Here is an 8,023-nt window from a genome sequence, read left to right as displayed (position 1 = left end):
TCTCACACAGTCTCTCAACACTCTATTTTACACTTGGATGCTTCCTGTTTTGCCACACCTTGCTGGTTAGGCTCAAATGAAAGCTTGTAGTTATGCCGGTAGAATCCTCTCACCGGTATTCTTTCTCACATTTACTGCAACTATTTCTGAGGTTAGCAATTCTTCTTTTACTAACTCTCTCTCTTTTCTCTTCCTCCAAACTAAAGAACTGCAAAGATGTCCTTTGGTTGGGATGATGTCATTGTATATCCATTGCTCAATAATGTCCCACTAGAAAGAAACTCTGGAAGCACTTGGGGTTGCGACTCTAGAATCTCATGTAGTCGGGAACCCTACTAGAAAGAATCTCTAGGAGCAAACAAAGTTGCAACATTGGAATCTCATGTAGATAGGAATTTAGAACAAAAGAATACTTTTGGCTATCAATTGAAGGAAGAGTGCATAGCAATTTTAATCTTTTATTTTTATTGGGTCAGTGCAAGAAGATGAGTCCACTTTTTGGCCAAAAAGTGGAAGTGTTTTCCCTGTTTTTCAGATTTTGTCTCACTTGAGCTTAAATTTTGAAACACTTAGAGATTGAATCTTGAAAAAAGTCAGTAATATAAAAGATAGCTCTCTGAGTGTACTTTTCAAATATGTAATTTATTTTAATACCCACATAATAAAAAATAACTTTTTGAATGAAGTTCTAAAAACTATGTTTTAAAAATGCCTGTTTCAGGACCATACCATGCATGTGTACGACCCACACTTTTTGACACAATTAAAATTATTTTCTCAAACCGTTTTGGGAAATGGTTTGTAACACACTGAAGATTGATGAGCATATTTTTCTGTATTTTTTTTTCAAATATTTTTTTTTTAATTAATTTTTTAATGACCGTAATTATCTTTTTAAAAATTTGACATGTACGACCCACATAATTTGACGTAAACTTAGTATTTTTTGAAATTTTTTTTTTTTTAAATTGAAAAGAATTTTGTGTAGATTGATGACATATAATTTTTTTTTCAAAATTCATTAAAATAAATAAGTTATTAAATTAAGAAAATTAGTTAATATTTCAAATTTATGACCCTGATTTAGTATAAATTAAATGAAAAATATTTAAAATAATCAATTTTTAAATTAATTTACATATTTAGAATCTAGACAGTATAATCTGAAATGGGTTTCAATTTCGTATAAAAATTCTTTGATTAAAGGCACGTAAACTATTTCATTTCATCATATTTGTGCTTTCATTCATGGAGCTTTGAATTTGCAGGTTCATGTCTCAGGTGTGGCCATCCCAGGCCTATCCCGGGCCTAATCCCGAGGCAAGTGGCGGGTTGTGAATTCAAATTTTACATAACGGGCCCCCGTTTTATAAACGGGGGCCCGTTTATAAAACGGGGGCCCGTTTCATTTTCTGCCCGTTGGATTTAACAACGGGCCCCCGTTTTAATAACGGGCCCCCGTTATTTAAATAACGGGCCCCCGTTTTATAAACGGGGGCCCGTTGTTAAAATAACGGGGGCCCATTATTAAAATAACCGTTGCTGTAAAAAAAAAAAAGATTGCATCGATTTACTACAATATCATTGAAATCCGTACTGACAAAGATTTTTTACATCATTTGGCAGTACTTTTTAATATTTTTTACGCGATTTTTTGAAGACAAGTTTGTAAAAATGGGTTCTAAGCAACGTCAAAAGAAAAAAAAGAAGACAATGACAGTGGACGAAATTCAAGCACAAAGAGAGAAGGAGGCAAAACGCCAAAGAGATCGAAGATCACAACAACGGCAATTGAATAACACTTTTGAAGCATCTAGTTCAGTGCCCGTTGTAGATGAGACCATTGAAGACATCATGATGGATGCAAAAAATATAGAACCACACACGGGTATGACTGTTGATGCAAATGTTGATGTGGATGCGAATCCTGGTATGTTTTTAAATCCTGATGACTATGATGCCAATCAAATTGCTGATTTAAATGAAGCTGGATATAAATTTCATACACCAATACGAAAAGAAATAAAAATTGAAAATATTACACCACCATCTCTAAAAGAAAATGAATGTAATTTGTTTACTATTGATAGCAATGTGCTAGATAATCTTAATGGGTTAGTTTCTTGGAGACAAATCAGAACACATGCAAACAGATTATATAAACAATTTTTCTATAATAAAAAGTTAGGATTCCAATGTCAATTAATGCTACAATTAATAAAAATGTTAAAAATGCGTAAAGTCATGAAAAAAATAGGTATTTATGCAAAACCAAAAAGAAAAGATGAATCATATAAGCAAGTTGTATCTACTGTTGCCAGTGCCATCGATTCTATAGGAAAAACAAGTCGATCTAAAGATAAGAATGCAGCACGTAGAGTTATAACGACTGCTATAGTTGACAAAATGATTGTTAATAAAAGAATGTTAAGTGATATAAGTGGCTATTTGAACTTACATCGTAGAACCTTGTCAAGAGCGGCCAAAAGAAGAGACACAATTGAAATTGATCCACTAAACCATTGTTGGAGTTTTAGTGGTAGACTTCAAAGGTCAGACATGAAATTAAATGATGAAACTAAACAATTAATTATAAAATTTTGGCATGATAACACTAGAGTTTCATCAAATGTTAGAGATGTTTTAAAGTTAAGGGTGGGATCAAAAATTCGTGATCCTCATCCAAAACATCTTCTTGACATGACTCAAACTGAATTCTTTAAAAAATTTAGTGATGAATCTGTGTTAATGAATTTACGAATTAGTCAAAGATCATTTGAAAAATGCAAACCCTGGTATGTTAAAATCAATAAACAAAGAATATCTTGTTGTTGTAAAACTCATGTCCAGTTTCGTTACTATTATGATGTTTTTCGATATATTCGTTGTATGTTGCATGGTAATGATCTTGTGCAGGATTGTGGTGTTTATGTTCCACCTGAAACTATAAAAGATTTTATTGGAAGTTTATTTTGTAAACCACCTAATGAACAGTTATTTCTTTCCAGTTCATGCATTTATGGTCTTTGCAATTTATGTGGGAACTATTCTTCGATAGGTGAATGTTTGCATGAACATGTTTCATCTGAGTTTGGACAAAAAATGGTTGATGTTAGGAGATTTAAAAATATAGAATACCCTCTAAAGGATGGAAAGATGGGGAAACGTTTAGAATTGATTACAGAACAGAATAGTGTGAATGCATTTATTAGTGAGTTTAAAACTCATATTGTTCCAAAATATGTGAAACATTCCCAACATGCCCGATGGCTTGATGGACAGTTTCGCATATGCAAGAACACATTTCCAATTGGAACAATAGTATCAGTTGTGGATTTTGCAGAAAATTATACTCTAAAACCACAAGAGGAAACTCAATCACAATACTACAACTCAGTGCAAGTGGCCATATTTGTGCACATTATATATAGACATGACCATGACAGTACAGAAGATAACAGAAAAATTTTGAGGGAGTATCATTTCTATGTTAGTGATAATCGATTACACTCTTCAGAGTTTGTCCAACATTGTTTCGAGGTATTTTATGATAATCTTAAGGAAAGAGAAATTGACATGAAACAACATATGATATGGTCAGATAACTGCACTGGACAATTCAAAAATGCAAGAATGTTTTATTGGCTATGCAAAGTTCACAAGATAACCAATGTCCAACATTTATGGAGTTTTTTTGAAGCGGGACATGGTAAGGGGGAACACGATGGAGCCGGTGCCTGTATAAAAAGAGCTCTTGCTAGAGAACAATTGAAATTCGAGGATGCAGTGAAATTCAGAGATGCTCGTGCAGTTGTAGATTGGTGCAATTCAAAGTTGTCAAAAGGATCAACTGAAAACTCTGCAATTCGACGTTTCTTCTGGTTGATAGAGGAAGATAGTATTCCTATTCGGCATGATTGTAATACCATCATTGGATCAACTAAATGGCATTCGTTTAAGAGTTCTAATTCAAACACATGGACTATATTCACAAGGCAACTTGCTTGCTTTTGTCAGTTTTGTGTTTCCGGAGATTGGGAATTTTGTGAGAATAAAGAATGGGTTGAAGAATGGCAACAAAGATCATTGACACCCATAGATGCAAATGATCCGCATGAAAGAACTAATGAAGATATGGATCAAATGTTTGCATCAAATGACTATGATCGCATTTCAGATCTTATACAACAAGGTAAAATTATTTTTGAAATTTGTTTTGATTTATTAAATAGTACATAAATTTATGAAATCTTACAGTGTATATTTTTGTTTTTATTTCTCATTAAATATTAAAATAAAATTGTTTTGTGCACAGGACATGTCTATGCTGTTGTTGCACCAGAGGACAATGAAGAGGGGACAGAGTATTGGTTGGCTCGATGTGTAGAGCCAAAACATAAGCTAACTACTCCTCGAGTAGATGATGATGGTTATGACTATCCAACAGGATCTGTGGTTGTTGTTGGCACTTGGCTACGCAAATATCTAACAAGAAAGAATGGATTGCCCGCATTTGAAGATTATGAATTAGAGAAAAAGATTATACATTACTCACATTTGGTAGTGGCAACTAATATAAAATTGGATAGATATCGTGGCAGGCCTGCTAATAAACAATTATGGACTCTCTCTATGGAAGAGCACGAGACAATTATAGATGCTTTGCAAAAGAGAGAGGATGCAGATGGTATAATAGAATGAATATCAAGTAAGTTATAATTTGAACCCTTAATCCACCTCCCTTTTAAAAGTCGCGATGCATATTATATATAGTATTTTAAATCATGAATCATAATTACAAAATCTAATCTACTAAAATTTTGTTTCAGGTCTACCACAAGTAGAAGGCATCAATGAAAACAAAGTTATTTGTGCATACTTTATGTTTCATTTTGAATAATTACAAGTAAGTTAAATTTTTGTACCCTTAAGGCAAATCCATTTGTATTTTAAATTCAATGTATTCTGATTATAAAAACTAATCATATGTATTTACTTTTTCTAGGTCTCTCAGAGTAGACTTGGCCTCAATGACTACTATATTGTTTGTGCATACTTTATGTTGTATTTTAAATTCAATGCATCCTGATTATAAAAACTAATCATATGTATTTTTTTTTCTAGGTCTCTCAGAGTAGACTTGCCCTCAATGACTACTATTGTTTGTGCATACTTTATGTTGTATTTTGAGAGATATAAATCCTTATTATTATAATTTAAATAGACTATTTATTTTATTTTAGATATGTCTTCTTGATTACATTTTGTGTACAATATACATAAATGAGAGACTACTGGTCAAATTTATGAATGAGATAATTATGTTTTAATCAAGTTCTATTCATTATATTTGTTAAATGATACTTTTTGATTTAGAATATGTTATAATTATAAGATATGTTTCGATACTTAGTTCAAGATGTATGCACATGTAGTTTATCTAATCACAAGAACTATTTAAATAAAATTCCAAAAATAAAATTACAAGTCCACATAATGCCTATAAAGTTGTTTAAGCACAACTTCCATAAATAAAATTTCAAGTCCACATAATATATAAAGTATGCGCAAAATTTCAAGTCCACATAATTTCAAGTCAATATATATGATCTAATGTGCACATAATTTCAAGTCCACATAATATCTAATGCGCACAATACACATAAAGTATGCACATAATATATATGATCTAATCCTATTATGAAACTATCCATATATATAAAGTATGGGTGTGCACGTGTAAACAAATATGTAAAGCCCGTAAAATAGTACATATCAGAGCCAAATAAATAGTAAAATTTCAAGTCCACATAATCCATATAATATCTAATCCATATATATGTCTAGATGGTAACATGATGTTCACTCCACATAATATCTAATGTGCACAAAATATATAAAGTATGCACAAAATATATATGATCTAATCCTATTATGCAACTATCCATATATATAAAGTATGTGCACGTGTAAACAAATGTGTAAAGTCCATAAAAAAGTACATATCAAAGCCAAATAAATAGTAAAATCTAAGTGCTATCATCAATAACATCTCGTGGTCTCTTGTCCCCAGGACGTGGTCCAGATCCACCTGTCTCATGCTATACAATAAAAAAATAATATTAAAATATTACTTGAAATTAACTATTAAAAGAATCATTTATCAAATATAGTAGAATTCGTAAATTAAGTTACAAACTTACCATATGCTCATCAGATCCTGTAGCAGTATCTCTCTTGTCCCCAGGACGTGGTCCAGATCCACCTGTCTCATGCTGTACAATAAAAAAATAATATTAAAATATTACTTGAAATTAACTATTAAAAGAATCATTTATCAAATATAGTAGAATTCGTAAATTAAGTTACAAACTTACCATATGCTCATCAGATCCTATAGCAGTATCTCTCTTGTCCTCGGGACGTGGTCCAGATCCACCTGTCTCATGCTGTACAATAAAAAAATAATATTAAAATATTACTTGAAATTAACTATTAAAAGAATCATTTATCAAATATAGTAGAATTCATAAATTAAGTTACAAACTTACCATATGCTCATCAGATCCTGTAGCAGTATCTCCTCTAGCAGTATCTTGTGCAGTATCAACACCAAATGCAGTGCTAGCTAACTCCTGTACAAGGTCAAATTCAAAGTGTCCAATTAAATCTTAAATTAAGAGTCAAAATAAGATCAAATTAAGTATTACATATTAATACCTCAAAGGATGTCGATGTGCGTTCAAATTGGCTCTGATCAAAATTATGAGGATAACCTATCCTAATGGTAGTGTCCACCTGCATACATGCATTTAATGAAATCATATTTAGTGAACATATATATGTGTACTAAATAATTTCAAGTAAAGTTACAATATTGTAAGAGTTCATATTTAAGTTAAGAATTATAAGATACATACCATAGATGGTGTCACAATAGTCAGACCCTCTTCTTGATGTGATGTAGAGGGTCCCTCATGACTTGAATCCTGGAGAAAGAAACATTCAATGTATCAACATGAAAATTTATATAATATACGACGATAGCATATTAACTTAAAAAGATCTAGTACAATGTCTAGATATAAATTTATACTATACCCCATAAGGTGTGCCGAGTTGTCTTCCAGTAGATGCAATATTAACTCTAATATTAGGCGTAGTCCTTATCTACATAAACAAAATTTATTTAATGAAGTATTAGATTGTATAAAAAAAGAGATGCACTTAGTTTATACCTATATTTAATAAAGTACATAAAAACATTGACATGTACATGTATATTATATATATCTATACCTGGTCAAGATGAACATCCGAGCAAAGAAAATCCATATAAGATGTCATCATACTATCATCTGCTGCATCATGCTCATCTGGAACTGAAGTAGATCCTGCAGCAGTAGTAGGACCTAAACACGTCTCATGACAACTCGAACACATATGTGGCATCCATCGAGGAGCAGATGCCATGTGAGCAGCTTGCTCACTCAGGTTCCCTGTGAGGGAAGTCAAAGCATCTAATGTCGAAATGAATGATGTATTTTGGACATCTGCAGGAATCGATGGAGCAACAAGTGGAACTATGGGTGGATCCGGTAGGGGATTATTACTCCGTGCCCCTAATCTATGCTGTGGCATTCCACGACCAACACCCTGGAATGACTTAATATCAAAATAATTTGGTTTTTGGTTCATTACAAACTCACAGTATAATTTCTTCAAAAAATAAAAAGGGACCTCATAATTACGATGTGGTGGATAATCAAAAACCATCCACCATCTATCCCAAAAGTATCTAGCCATTTCTGGATGCACACACCACCTAATTGAAATTCTTTTCTGGTTAGGTTGCATTGGTTCTCTTGTTTTTGGGTTGGTAAAATATGGACATAAATGAGCTTTGGTTATTTTCAAATCTGTGATTTGTCTATAAGTTAAACCATCGGCATAAAAATCACGCAACTCTTGTCGTCGTCTATGAAATTGATCTAATTGAGAATCAACAGATCTAACTGACTCG

General features: G+C 32.2%; 1 long non-coding RNA gene across 1 annotated transcript; it reads right to left on the bottom strand.

The window, feature by feature from the left end:
• Positions 1–5,993: 5,993 nt before the first annotated feature.
• LOC131873720 (uncharacterized) lies at positions 5,994–6,637 on the bottom strand. Its single transcript, XR_009371628.1, has 4 exons — positions 6,552–6,637; positions 6,378–6,449; positions 6,204–6,275; positions 5,994–6,101 (listed from the first exon to the last, which is right to left on the bottom strand). It is a non-coding gene; the product is annotated as an uncharacterized LOC131873720 (long non-coding RNA).
• Between the last annotated feature and the right edge of the window lie 1,386 nt (positions 6,638–8,023).

Source organism: Cryptomeria japonica, chromosome 2 (genome assembly GCF_030272615.1).
Source record: "Cryptomeria japonica chromosome 2, Sugi_1.0, whole genome shotgun sequence".
Lineage (NCBI taxonomy): Eukaryota > Viridiplantae > Streptophyta > Pinopsida > Cupressales > Cupressaceae > Cryptomeria > Cryptomeria japonica.
The sequence above is the reverse complement of the archived record's forward strand: the minus strand, read 5'-3'. Positions and strand labels throughout refer to the sequence as shown.